Source organism: Ochotona curzoniae, unplaced genomic scaffold, assembly GCF_017591425.1.
Source record: "Ochotona curzoniae isolate NIBS_2020 unplaced genomic scaffold, NIBS_Ocur_1.0 contig_1014, whole genome shotgun sequence".
Taxonomy (NCBI): domain Eukaryota; kingdom Metazoa; phylum Chordata; class Mammalia; order Lagomorpha; family Ochotonidae; genus Ochotona; species Ochotona curzoniae.
Window position 1 is genome coordinate 1,128,937 of NW_024464920.1, and position 13,080 is coordinate 1,142,016.

The following is a 13,080-nucleotide window of genomic DNA, read 5'->3' on the forward strand; positions in this document are numbered from 1 at the left end:
TATATGTTTACACTTTCCCTGGGGGAAGTCTTAGGCAATTCATTGACAGTGGTAACTACAGCAAGAGAATCTTTCTTTTATTTATTTATTTTTTAAAGATTTACTTATGTTTATTGGAAAGGCAGATATGCAGAGAGAAGGAGAGAAAGAGAAGAAGATCCTCCGTCCGATGATTCACTCCCCAAGTGACCAGAATGGCCAGTGCTGCTCCAATCTGAAGCCAGGAGCCAGGAATCTCCTTCAGGTCTCCCACGCGGGTGCAGGGTCCCAAGGCTTTGGGCCGTCCTCGACTGCTTTCCCAGGCCACAGGCAGGGAGCTGGGTGGGAGGCTGGCTGGGAGATGGGTGGGAGGCAGGGCCACAAGGATTATGGCCTATAATCTGGGCCATAAAATCAGTACCAACAAATTTAAGGTTAAAAACCACATAAAATGTGTTCTCTGATCAAAATGAAATCAAACTATAAACGAGTAATCAAGAGATCTGATATTTTCCGAATGTATGTAAATGAAACAGCATACTTTCATTTAACCTATAAGTAAAAAAAAAAAAAATCACCAGGAGTATATGAAATTTTTGGAACTGGGTAAAAATGAAGACACGACATATCAACATTGGTGAGATGCTGCTGAAGCAGGGCTGAGAGGAAGGTGCCAGAGCAGCCAAAATAAGCAGAAAGCAGGAAGTTATAAGGATAAAAATAACAACCCAAAAAACAGAAAGCAAACAAAAATTTAAAAAAAAAAATCAATGAGACCAAACCTGTTTTGTAGTAAAAGGTTAATAAAGCTGATGAAATGCTACCCAGAAAAGGTCACAGAAAATGGAATTAAAGGTTAATTTGGCTTTCTATATAATTTGAGACTCAGAGAAGGTAGCTCTCTCTCACCCCTCTGACACCTGCAGCTCTATGAAGCCCCACCGCAGCCTCCTAGGAGCTGGCAGCGGGAGGTAGGTGTCAAACCCACAGACTCTGACATGGGATGCAGCCACCTGAAGTGACAGCTTAGTCACTGGACCAAATAAGTGTCCCCCCAACAAGACATTTGGAAACTCGTACACATAAGGGATCATCAGAAAGTTGGGCCTTACGAAAGAACTAGGTATGCTTTTCGAAAGCCTGTCTCTTTGCAACAAGATAAACTGATGCTTTAATCCCATTTTTGGGTATGTCTTCATATGAATCACAAAAGGAGAAAACTAAACAGTATCACTACCAGGAAGAGAGAGGTCATCACTACAGATTCTACAGAGGGAAAAACAGAAGGGAGGGCCTGGCGTGATAGCGTAATGGTTAAGGTCCTCGCCTTGAACACTCCAGGATCCCATATGGGCGCCGGTTCTAATCCCGGCAGCTCCATTTCCCATCCAGCTCCCTGCCTGTGGCCTGGGAAAGCAGTTGAGGATGGCTCAAAGACTCGAAGAAGCTCCTGGCTCCTGGCTTTGGATTGGCACAGCACCGGCTGTTGCAGCCACTTGGGGAGTGAATCATCGGACGGAAGATCTTCCTCTCTGTCTCTCCTCTCTGTAGATCCATTCTTAGAATGGTATCTGTGAACTACACTGAATCTGTTCTCTTTGTATTTAATACAGCATTAACATGAAAAAGTAAAAAAATTTTTAAAATATGTAAATGACTCAAAAAATAAGGAAAAGGAAGGAAGGATGGACAAACAAATGAACAAACTTTAAACAACTCAGCAATAAAAAGATCTGGCTTTCAAAGTGGGTAAGATTTCCCCAGCTGTAGGCAACTGCCTAGGTTGCCTTGTACCTAGGGAACTGTTGCACTGTTAGGAGAAAAGCAGTCAATAGCATTCTGGGCCTGGATAATGTCAAATATGTGTTAACTATACCGGAGTGCCAGCACCACTGCTTATTCTTTCTTTTTTTCTTTTCCTAAAGGTAAGTGGGGAAGGTGGGGAACACTGGGCAGGGACATGCCACCCTGGCCCCAGGTAGAGGAAGTTGCTACAGATTGCCCTAGGAAGGGAGTCTGGAGACGTATTGGAGTAGGAGCAGCTGAGGGCGTGTTTTACAGGGAATAAATGACTTTTGGCATCTTCCACGGACCAGGGCTCTGTACTCACAAGTAGTTGAGTGAGCTGAGATGGATTGGGGGAACTGGAGGGCATGTCTGGGTCAGGACAAAGCACTTGCCCACATGGGACACGTGGGATGGGCTAGATAGCATTGTCTGCCACCCACTGGTGCACACAAAACTGGGGTGGGGGGCATGCCTGGCTGGCCTAGGCTGCAGTGTCTGCCCACTAGTGTCAGGACAGGGGGGTGAGCCATGTTAGGCTGGGCCAGAGCACCCACCAGAACATGAGAGAACTGCATCTGGGAACAGATTCTGTGCATTTTGGACTTGCCTCTGTGGGACTGTAGCACTATTGATTTATGAGCAGAGCTGAGAGTGGTGACAGGCCTGGCCAGGCTGGACCATGGAACACATCTGACAGGAAACCACCTGACACCTGCAGAAGATTGGGCAGGGTCAGGCTTCAGCATGAAATGACACCTGCAAGGACCTGAACTGAGGACAGACCATGCCAAGCATGGCTGCTGTACCTGCCAGCACGTGTGGGATTGGTACTGGGAGCATGCCTGGTAGGGAAGCTTGGAGAACTCCCCTACTAGGCCATAGATCCCACTGAGGACCATAAGAGCTGAGGCTGGGGTGGGGCAGAGAAGTCTGCAGTACTATCAACATGTGTGTAGGTTGGGTCACAGCACCTTCTGGCACACAGGGGAGCCAAGACTGCAAGTGAGCCATGCCAGCTGTGTTGAAGCACCCACCAGCATGTGCAAAATCCTCGAGTTGAGAATGGGCCTGGTAGGAGAACTCTGAGGACCTCCCCTCTAGGCTGCAGCTCCTACTAGTGAATGTGAGAACTGGGTCTGGGTGTAGGCCAGACTGGGATAGACTTCAGCACCCCCTGGCATTTGAGAGAGCCAGAACGGGTGTGGGACAGGCCAGGCTTGGCCACAGCACCTGCCAGGTCATATGACAGCCCAGTCTGGGGGTGTACTGGATGGGCTAGGCTGAAGCACCCATTGGTAAGAGCTGGAATGGATGCAGACCAATCATGCTAGACCATAATGCCCGTGGTAAGTACTAGTACAGGGGGCTGGCCACATTAGTCTGGGCAGCAACACACGCTGGCACATGAAAGATGTGTTGCTGGGGACGGGCGGGCCTGGTAGGGGAACTTGGGGAGCCCTCTTCTAGGCCATAGCTCTCACTAGTGAGTACAAGATCCAGGGCTGAGACCAGGCTAGACCAGGCTGGGATACGCCACCCATTGGTGCAAGTGTGACTTGCATCTGGGAGTGGACTGTGCTGAGCCAGGTTGTAGCATCTGCTGGCGAATGCCAAGACTGGGAGTGGACGTCTCAGACAAGGCTGCTGTTGGCACAATTAAGACCTGAGGCTGGGTGTGGGCCTGTTAGGGGAACTTTAGGGACACTTCTTTCTGGGCTGCTGCTTCCACTGGTGAGCATGAGAGCTAGGACTGGGGACAGGTTAGTCTGTGGCAGCGTGGAGTGGAAGGGGCAGGCTGACTAGATTGATGCACCCTCTGGCACACACGAGAGCCAGAATAGATGTGAGCAAACTGGGCTAGTCCACAGTGCTTGCAGGGAAGTACCAGGACTCGGTGAGAGTCACGCCACGTTGTACTGCAGTACTGTTTGGCAGGCATAAGATCCAGGGCTGGGAACATACATGGCAGGTGAACTGTGGGCACTACCCTGCCAGGCTGTACTTATTGCTGGTGAAAGTAAGATCCAGGGCTGATAGCGGGGAAGGTTGGACATATGTCCTCTTGGCATATGTGAGGGTCAGGTCTGGGGGCAGGTTGGACTGAGCTGAGCTGCAGCATATATGGGTGTGCATGAGAGCTGGATGGGATATAGGCTGGCAAGCACAAAAACTGGAGTTGGAGGCAGGCCTGGTAGAAGTTATTGGTGGTTGCCTTGACCAGGCCATGGAACCCACTCGTGTGTTTGAGGACCCGGTCTATTGTGGACTGGCTGGTTGGGCTACAGCATCTATTGGTTTGCATGAGATATGGGGCTTGGGTAGAACTCACCAAGTTGTATCCGTCAGTAAGTGCAGTGGCTGGTGCAGGTAACAGATTGCCCTGGGCCTGCACTGGCTGGCACACACAAGAGTCAAGTCTGAGCCCACGCCAGATGAGGGCTCTTTGGGGATTCCCCAGTGGCACCATTGGACTCAGACCCTGGCCACAGGGAAAATCACAGGATGTGTGCTCTGACCTTGGAGTGCACGCACCAGGACTGGACCACTTCAGTTGCTAATGCCTGTGTGGTGGACAGCATGCTCAGATGTACACGAGGTACATGACAGCCAGCTCATGTAGGCCAGCAGAGAAAATCAACTGCCTAATCAGAGACTGGAAAACAGAGCAGGTTGGACAGTTCTTCTGGCCAAGCCTTGCAGCATGTCCCTGGGTCTATGGAGGCACTAAGGTGGGTTTTGTCAAGCTTTGAAAAGATGTTCTCAACCCTGGAGCAATGCAACCAACAACTTCTCCAACCTATCAAAACCACTCAAATAATACCCTTGGAACCCTCTTCCCCACATAGGGTTCTTTAAGGTCTTTTGATGACTCAAAAGACCATTCCCCAAGCCTGGGTGCTGATATTATTTGATAGCAAGGCACGGCCCTCACCCCTCCTCCCTGGGGACAAACCATTTGTCCCTCCCACCTTTGTTCACTCCTGACCCTCCCCACCCTAATCAGAGGTCCACATGGCCAGGCATTCCTCTCAACTAGGCACACAATATTAAAATGAAATTTTAAAAAACTTAAGTGGGTAAGGTTTGAGTGGACATACACAAATAGTAAATACACACATGAAATGTCGCATAACAGCAGCACTGCTCTAGGGAATACACGTTAGAATATCAAGAACTTCAGCAAGAGGTAAACTCTTACAAAAATGAGTCGGACAGTAAAAAGCGTAACACCATCGAGGACTGGAGAAGATGCCAGGGACCTGGAACCCTCAGGATTTGCTGGTGGAAGGGTTGAGTGGTCCTGCCACTTTGGAAGTGGTGACTCAACAGGCTAATTTTTTTTTTAAGATTTATTTATTTTTTATTACAAAGGCAGATGTACAGAGAGGAGAGACAGAGAGGAAGATCTTCCACCCAATGATTCACTCCCCAAGTGAGCGCAATGGCCGGTGCAGCGCCGATCCAGAGCCGGGAACCAGGAACCTCCTCCAGGTCTCCCACATGGGTGCAGGGTCCCAAAGCATTAAGCCGTCCTCGACTGCTTTCCCAGGCCCCAAGCAGGGAGCTGGATGGGAAGTGGAGCTGCTGGGATTGGAACCAACATCCATAAGGAACGCGGGTGCATTCAAGGCGAGAACTTGCACTGGGCCCATAAAAATGTTTTTTAACTGCAACTAAATATTTATAATTAAATAGCACAACCAACAAGTCCATGTGTCTACAATTCTAAGTGAGCCTGTTTATTTTTTTATTTATTTCTAATGTTATGGTACAATTCCATAATGTCTGGGATTTCCCTACTGCATCCCAAAATTCCCACCTCAACTGATTTTCCCATATTATTACAATAGTATAGTTCTTCATAAGCAGTCATAAGTTCATCAGTTTGTGATTTAAGAATGTCCTGACATTGCTTTTATAGACGATGGCAGACGGTCCAACATCCTATTGTCAAGATATATCCAGCAGTTTCATGGAGTCCATCTTTGATTTGGAAGTAGGGATGCACACTGCATTGTATCCTCACATCTGGATATGGTGGTATCTATTACTCTATCACTATACATCCCCTCAAATGAGAAGCCATGAAACAAAGTCAACAACAGGAAGGAAGTTAAAATAAAAAATGTACAGCACCATGTAATTAAACAACATGATACTGAATAGCTAACGTATTGATGACAAAATGAAAAATAAAACACAAAAACTCCTTGGGTATAATGATGCTACTGCATGCTTTTGACAAGATCAGTCAGTGAAGAATTTGACAAGAGAACAGAAACAATTTGGAAGAAATGAAGATAAAAACAAAAATATCAAAATCCATGGGTTGCAACAAAAACAGTATGGAAAGGGTTACTGATCTTACAATTTGCATGAAGGCTGCCTTAAATCGGAAAGAACATACGGTATTTGTCATTTTGAGGTTGACTTATTTCACTGAGCATAATGGTCTTTGGTTGAGTCATCTAGTTGCAAATGGTATAATTTCATTCTCTTTAACGGCTGAGTAGAATTCCATGGAGTAGTTGTAGCACAATTTCTGTAACCACTGCTCTTTGGATGCGCAGCTGGGTTGTTTCCATGTCTTTGCTATTATAGATTGAGCTGCTGTAAATATAGGATTACAGATTACCATCTCATATGCAGTTTTCATTTCCTCTGGATATATTCCTAGGAGCAGGATCGCTGGGTCATATGGCAGGTTTATTTGCAATTCTCTAATCTCTCTCCTTCCTGATTTCCACAGTGGTTGTACTAGCCTGCACTCCCACCAGCAGTGAAGGAGGGTGCCTTTCTCCCCACATCCACACCAGCAGGTGTTATTAGTAGAGTTCTGAATGTAGGCCAGTCTCAGTGAGTTAGGTGGTACCTCAATGTGGTTTTCATTTGTATCTCCCTGATGGCTAGGGAACCTGAGCATCTTTTCATTTGTCTGTGAGCCATTTGAATCTGTTCTTTTGAAAAATGTCTGTTCATTTCCTTTGCCCATTTTTTCATAAGTTTTTCTTTTCTTTTTTTTTTTTTAACTGTTCCTGGGTTTCTGGAACTCTCTGTAAATCCTGATTATGTCTATAAATCCTGATTATTATTATCCCTATCATTTGTGTGGTGTGCAAAGATTTTCTCCCATTCCATTGGTTGCTTCTTCATTTTGTTAATTGTTTCCTTTGTTGTACAGAAGCTTTTTAGTTTGATGTAGTCCCATTTGTTTATTTTGGCTTTGACTGTCTGTGCTTTTGGCGTCTTTTCTAAGAAGACTTTCCCTTTTCCTATATCTTGGAGTGTGCTTCCTATGTTTTCCTTTAATAGTTTGATGTTTTCTGGGTGTAGATTTAGGTCCCTGACCCATTTAGAGCTGATTTTGTTTTATAATGTGACAGGTGTGGGTGCTGCTTCTTACCTTGCAGGCTGCTATCCAATTGTCGCAACAGCATTTATTGAATAGACCAGGTTTTTTTCTCTTGATTTTTTTCAGTTTTCTTGTCAAACATTAGTTGGCTATACATATGTAGGCTCCCTTATGGTGTTTCTATTCTGTTCCATTGCTCTTTGTTTCTGCACCAGTACCAGACTGTTTTGATGACCACTGCTCTGTAGTATGTCTTGAGGTCTGGAATTGTGATTCCTCCAGCTTGATTTTTATTTTTCAGGATAGCTTTGGCTATTCATGATCTGTCGTGTTTCCAGATGAATTTCTGTATCTTTTCTAGTTCTGCGAAGAATGTTGTTGGTATTTTGATTGGGATTGCATTGAATTTGTATATTATTTTTGGTAATATGGATATTTTGATGACGTTGATCCTGCCAATCCAAGAACATGGTAAGTGTCTCCATTTCTCAATGTCCTCTTTCTTTTTTATAGAAATGTTCTATAGCTTTTATCACAGAAGTCTTCCACATATTTAGTTAGTTTAATTCCTAGGTATTTAAGATTGCTCTCCACTATGCTAAAGGGCACTATACTTACAATTTTTTCTCAGCCATGGAATTATTTGTGTACATTACTTTTGTATCCTACTGCTCTGCCAAAGTCTCTTATGAGTTCCAATAGTCTCTTGACTGAATCTTTTGGCTCTTCTATGTAGAGAATCATGACATCTGCAAATAGAGATAATTTCAGTTCCTCATTTCCAATTTGACTTCCTTTAATTCCTTCTTCTTGCCTAATAGCTCGGGCAAGGACCTCCAATACTATATTGAAGAGTAGTGGTGACAGTGGACATCCCTGTCTAGTTCCAGATTTTCATGGGAAGGTTTCCAACCTTTCCCCCATTTAGTAAGATGCTGGCATTGGGTTTTTCGTAAATTTTATTGTTTTGTAGAACGTTTCTTCTGTGCCTGACTTGCTTAAGGTTTTCAGCAGGACATGGTGTTGGATTTTATCAAATGCCTCCTCTGCATCTATTGAGAGGATCATATGGTTTCTATTTTTCAATTTTTTGATGTGTAACACATTTATTGTTTTGTGAATGTTGAACCATCCCTGCATGCCAGGGATGAATAAGTGGGCCTGTTTGTAACAGCCCAGATGTTTGACCTTGGACCACAATAGTGAGCCCAAACCAATCTCTTTTCATTATAATTTTCCCAGCCTGTGGTATTGTGCTGCCAGCAACAGAAAATAAATTCAACAGTCCATGGGTGCATGGAAAACCAAACTGCTGCAAATCTCTGTGGTGGAACACGTTACCTCTCCTTCAAAAGGGATGAGCCACTGACCTGTGCATAGGATTTACTACAAGGAGAAAGCCAGACACAGTCTCCTACACATTGTATGATTCCACTTATGTGAAATTCTAGAGAGGCCAAATGACAACGGGAGGATGCAGGTCAGCAGAGATCAGAGGCACAAGTGCAGGGAGGAGACTGCAAAAGATCCCTGAAAAGCACATGACTATGGTGAAGCAAGTTGCATGACTGCAAGATGCAAAAATTGTAAATGGGGCCCGGCGGTGTGGCCTAGCGGCTAAAGTCCTAGCCCTGAACTCTCCGGGATCCCACATGGGTGCCAGTTCTAATCCTGGCAGCTCCAATTCCCATCCAGCTTCTTGCTTGTGGCCTGGGAAAGCCCAAAGCCTTCGGACCCTGCACCTGTGTGGTAGAGCTGGAGGAGGTTCCTGGCTCCTGGCTTCAGTCAGCGCAGCACCAGCCATTGCAGTCACTTAGGAAGTGAATCATCAAACAGAAGATCTTCCTCTCTGTCTCTCCTCCTCTCTGTGTATCTGCCTTTCCAATAAAAATAAATAATTTTTGTTAAAAAAACAACCTCTTATTAACTTGCACTTACAGTAGAAGTGTCACTTACTATATCACAGTGTTATAAAATCCTCCGATTGATACAAGCCTAGTTTGCAGAACCCAGAAACCTGCTAAGTAGGCCATTTGAGTCTATATATTTTTAAATGACGTTTGTAAAAGAGATACAATATATTTAAGGTTTCTGGTTAAAAATGGTAGATTGAACACATGCAGCTAAATTTGTCCTCCTAAAAACTATAGCAGAGAGCTTTTTAAGACATAAACCCACAAAAAAAAAATGGGAAATGGATAGGGAAGGAGACAAAAGCAGAATATTTTAGGAAGATGGAAATCAGATGGATGAGTGGTGATTTAGACTAGCGGGGCAGCTGTACGGCAAACAGACCTGGATGTGCCAGACCCAAGGTGGGCAGCCTCTTCAGGAGTCAGCGCAGGAGAGAATACCTGAAGGTGTGCCATCAACCATCCCGGCCAGGTTCAGGACCCACAAGCCTACTCATGCATGTAGGCGGACATGGCACAAGGGTTTCCTGCAAGCGTTTTGTTCATTATAAGAACCCCAGGAAATGGATCTAATGTGGATGACAAAAACCAAAACAGCCGCAAAAGGACATCTGGAGGATGAGAATGCAGAGAGAAGAAACAGCAGAACAAGACGATCAGCAACAGGTTCTAAGAGAAGACGGGGCGGGGAAGGGGATGTGGTCCTTGGCCACACGCTCCCACATGCTCTATTGGAGGTCCTAGGTTCAAATCCCAGCTCTGGGAGTAAGTCAGGGGGTAGAAACTTCTTTCTCTCATTATTAAAAAATAAAATGTATATAAAAAGCTATTACAACCTTTACAATAATGCTATAAAAGTATTTAGAGAATAAAGTGAGAGCCATAACAATCTTAAAATAGCGAAAAATTTAGTAGACAAATGGGAAGATAAAGTCGAAGAGAAAATATTCCAAAAAACAAGACAAAAATGGAAAGTGGGAGAGAAAAAAATAAGACATGAGACTATTCCAGCAGGTTCATCATCAAGCAAATTACAGGACCTGAAAGAGAAAGAACAGAGATGATGGACAAGAAAAAGCATCCTCATCTGCAAGTGCCGGAACCTGTGCATCTTGCGTAATGGTTTCTTGCAGAAACACCCCAGGCACAGGAGGGATAGGAACTGCTGCAGTGGTCCCAGGGAATCTGGTGTGGTCTCAGGGTTTAACTCAGTCCTCGGCTCCGGCTCCACCTCGGTTTCAGACCCGGGCTGGAGTACAGGATTGTCTCCCTGAAGGGCAGGCCCTTGGGAACCCAGCCCTACGGAGGGACACAGCGTGTCTTCCACAGGCATCGCTGTCGGTTCAGACTTCTTGCCAGCACAAGAAAAGCTGCAGGGTATGCCCCACACCTCAAGAGCAAACCCATGCCCAGCCCGGCAATTAGTCCGTGGAAAGCTTTAAGACAATTTACCTCTCTCTTTCTGAGGAAGCCTCTGGAAGATCATCTCCTCCCAAAAGAAGGAGCAGGTCAGGAAAGGAAAAGACCCAGAAAATGGTGGTTGAAAGCTCCAACAAGTGACTGAGGTAGACAATGTCTGGAATGAGAAAGGAGATGCTTGGAGGCCACTGGGAAGGGGATGCTCTGTGGACAAAAGGCGCCACACAGACATCTCCAGGAAGACAACACGGATGGGATCTGCTATATCCAGACCGGTCCAAGAAAAATAAAAATTTCCACAAGAAAGGAAGTGTCTCGGTTTTCTACCACATTCAATCTGATTAGCATAAGCAGTCTGATCAAAAAAACAAAAATGATACAGGGCAGGTACAGCAGCGCAACAGCCTAGTTATCTGCCTGCAACTACTGGTATCCCTATGGGCACCAGTTCACATCCCGGCTGCTCTGATTCCCATTCAGCTCCCTGCTTGTGGCCTGGGAAAGCAGTGGGGAATGGACCAAGTACCTGGGCTCTACCACACGTGAGGGAGACCCAGATGAAGGTCCTGGCTCCTGGGTTCGCATCAGCTCAGCTCTGGCTGTTGTGGCCATCTGGGGAGTGAACAAACAGATGGAAGATCTTTGTGCCTCCTTTTCTCTATAAATCTACCTTTCATATAAAAATAAATAAAACTTGAAAAACCAAAATTATTGTAGCATTGAATATGGAAGATGGGATTAGAAGTGCTGTCTAAGTGGGAAAAGACTTAAATCTTTTAGTCTAGTCATTTTATTTGTGGTGACTGGGGAAGGACTACAAATGAAGACTCGCAGACTAAATACCTTAGCATGATAAATCAAGCTCACGGACTGTTATATAACACATGGTCTAACCACTTAACTTAGAATACACCTTTATAACGACCTGGAAGGCCAGGTTCGAATTCTGAGGCCATTAGAATTTTTGGAAATCTCTAAACGGTATCTGCTAGCCCCTGGCTTATGGCTGACCCCTCTTCCTTTTGCCCTGGACTCTGTCGCACTGAGAGCACCCCACACAGGGGGCTCTGGTCACCCCATGTTTTGCCAAGCCTCTCTGCCATCCCTCAGGCCCAGGGCCACCCACCCCATCACAGCAGGACTTGCCTGGGTTGGAGCAATGCCAAGCAGGAAACTGGTATAGGGTCAGGATGCCAGCTGGGCAGGGCCCAGGTATTCAGAATACAGATAATAAAAGGGTTTTGCCTAGGTACTCAGCTCTGGATTCCTGGCCCTGTGGGAAGGACTCTGCTGCACTTTGGCCAGAGATGTGAAGTAACAGCAAGAAGAGCTGATAACGGGTTACCTTTGAGGGGCAATCTTCCTAGGGCCAGGGCTCCACTAAACAGAATTACATCAATGTATCCAAATACTGAAAAATGCTTCATCGTGAAAGAAAAACAGTTCAGACAGTGATCAAGGACAGTTTACCGCAAACTCTGAGTCACTCTTGCCCCCGCCTGAAAATTTCCGTGGTCAAGTGTGAAAACCGCAATTCACACATGCCCTCCTTTGAGGCCCTCCAAGTATGGCTGTGATTAAAACCACAGGGATGGTTCTCTCCACAGCGAGGGGGCCCCCCACAAAGTGCTGCCCACTTCTGTTTCCTCTGGCATCTGGTTCCCCCACTCTGCCCTGTCGGGCTTGAAGCACCTTGCAACCAGGGGGCCATGGCCTGCAGAACCCAGCACTAGTCCCAGCAGGGGGCAGGGGAGCAGACAAGCAAGACACCAGGAAACAAGTACCCACGTTTCCCTGGCCCAGTCCCCTCAGGGACAAGCCGGAGGAGCTGACCGCCCTGCGGGTACCAGCGGCTCCACTGCCGCGCCGGCTCCCCGCCAAGGCGCCCAGCGAAGGCTGCACAAGATGGCCAAACCTCTCCCTTGGCCTCTGGCACCCATGGGGAAGACCGGATGAAGCTCCCTGCCCAGGCCCCCAGCCCACGACGGTCATCTGGGGAGGGAACCATCAGATGGAAGAGCTCCTTCTAACTCTGATCTTTAAATACATCTTCAAGAAACAGCATTGGGTTGACCTGCTAGTCTGCGCACTATTTACTTCTGAGTCTTAACTTTTATGAAAGATTGGGCAGTGAGAGCTCACTTGCGGGGGCGTCCCGTCCCCAGAGCAGCTTCGGAGTCACGCGTGAGCCTTCCCCGGGCAGGATTTCGGGGCATTGTCTGTTTTTGCTTTGTATTTTATTTCCAGCTACTGCAGATTCAATGCCAGGTGCAAAGCAGGTGCTCAATAAGTAGTTCCGGAGTTCATGAATAGTGGTCAAGACCGTCACACCACAAACTGGAAAGCGTTCGCTCCGGTCCGGAGCCGGGCCTCAGTGGCCTGCTTGAGGCAGGAGAGCGGCGGCCGTCCGTCTGTCCCTCCGTGAGCACCCGACACCCCGGGTCCGTTCCTCCGTCACTGCCTGGCACCCCGGGGCAGCCCGTCAGTCAGCGCCAGGCACCCCGCGGCCGTCTGTCCGTCTCTCCGTCAGCGCCGGCCCCCCCGAGTCCGTCCGTCAGTCAGGGCCCGACACCCCGGGTCCGTCCGTCAGTCAGGGCCCGACACCCCGGGTCCGTCCGTCCGTCCGTC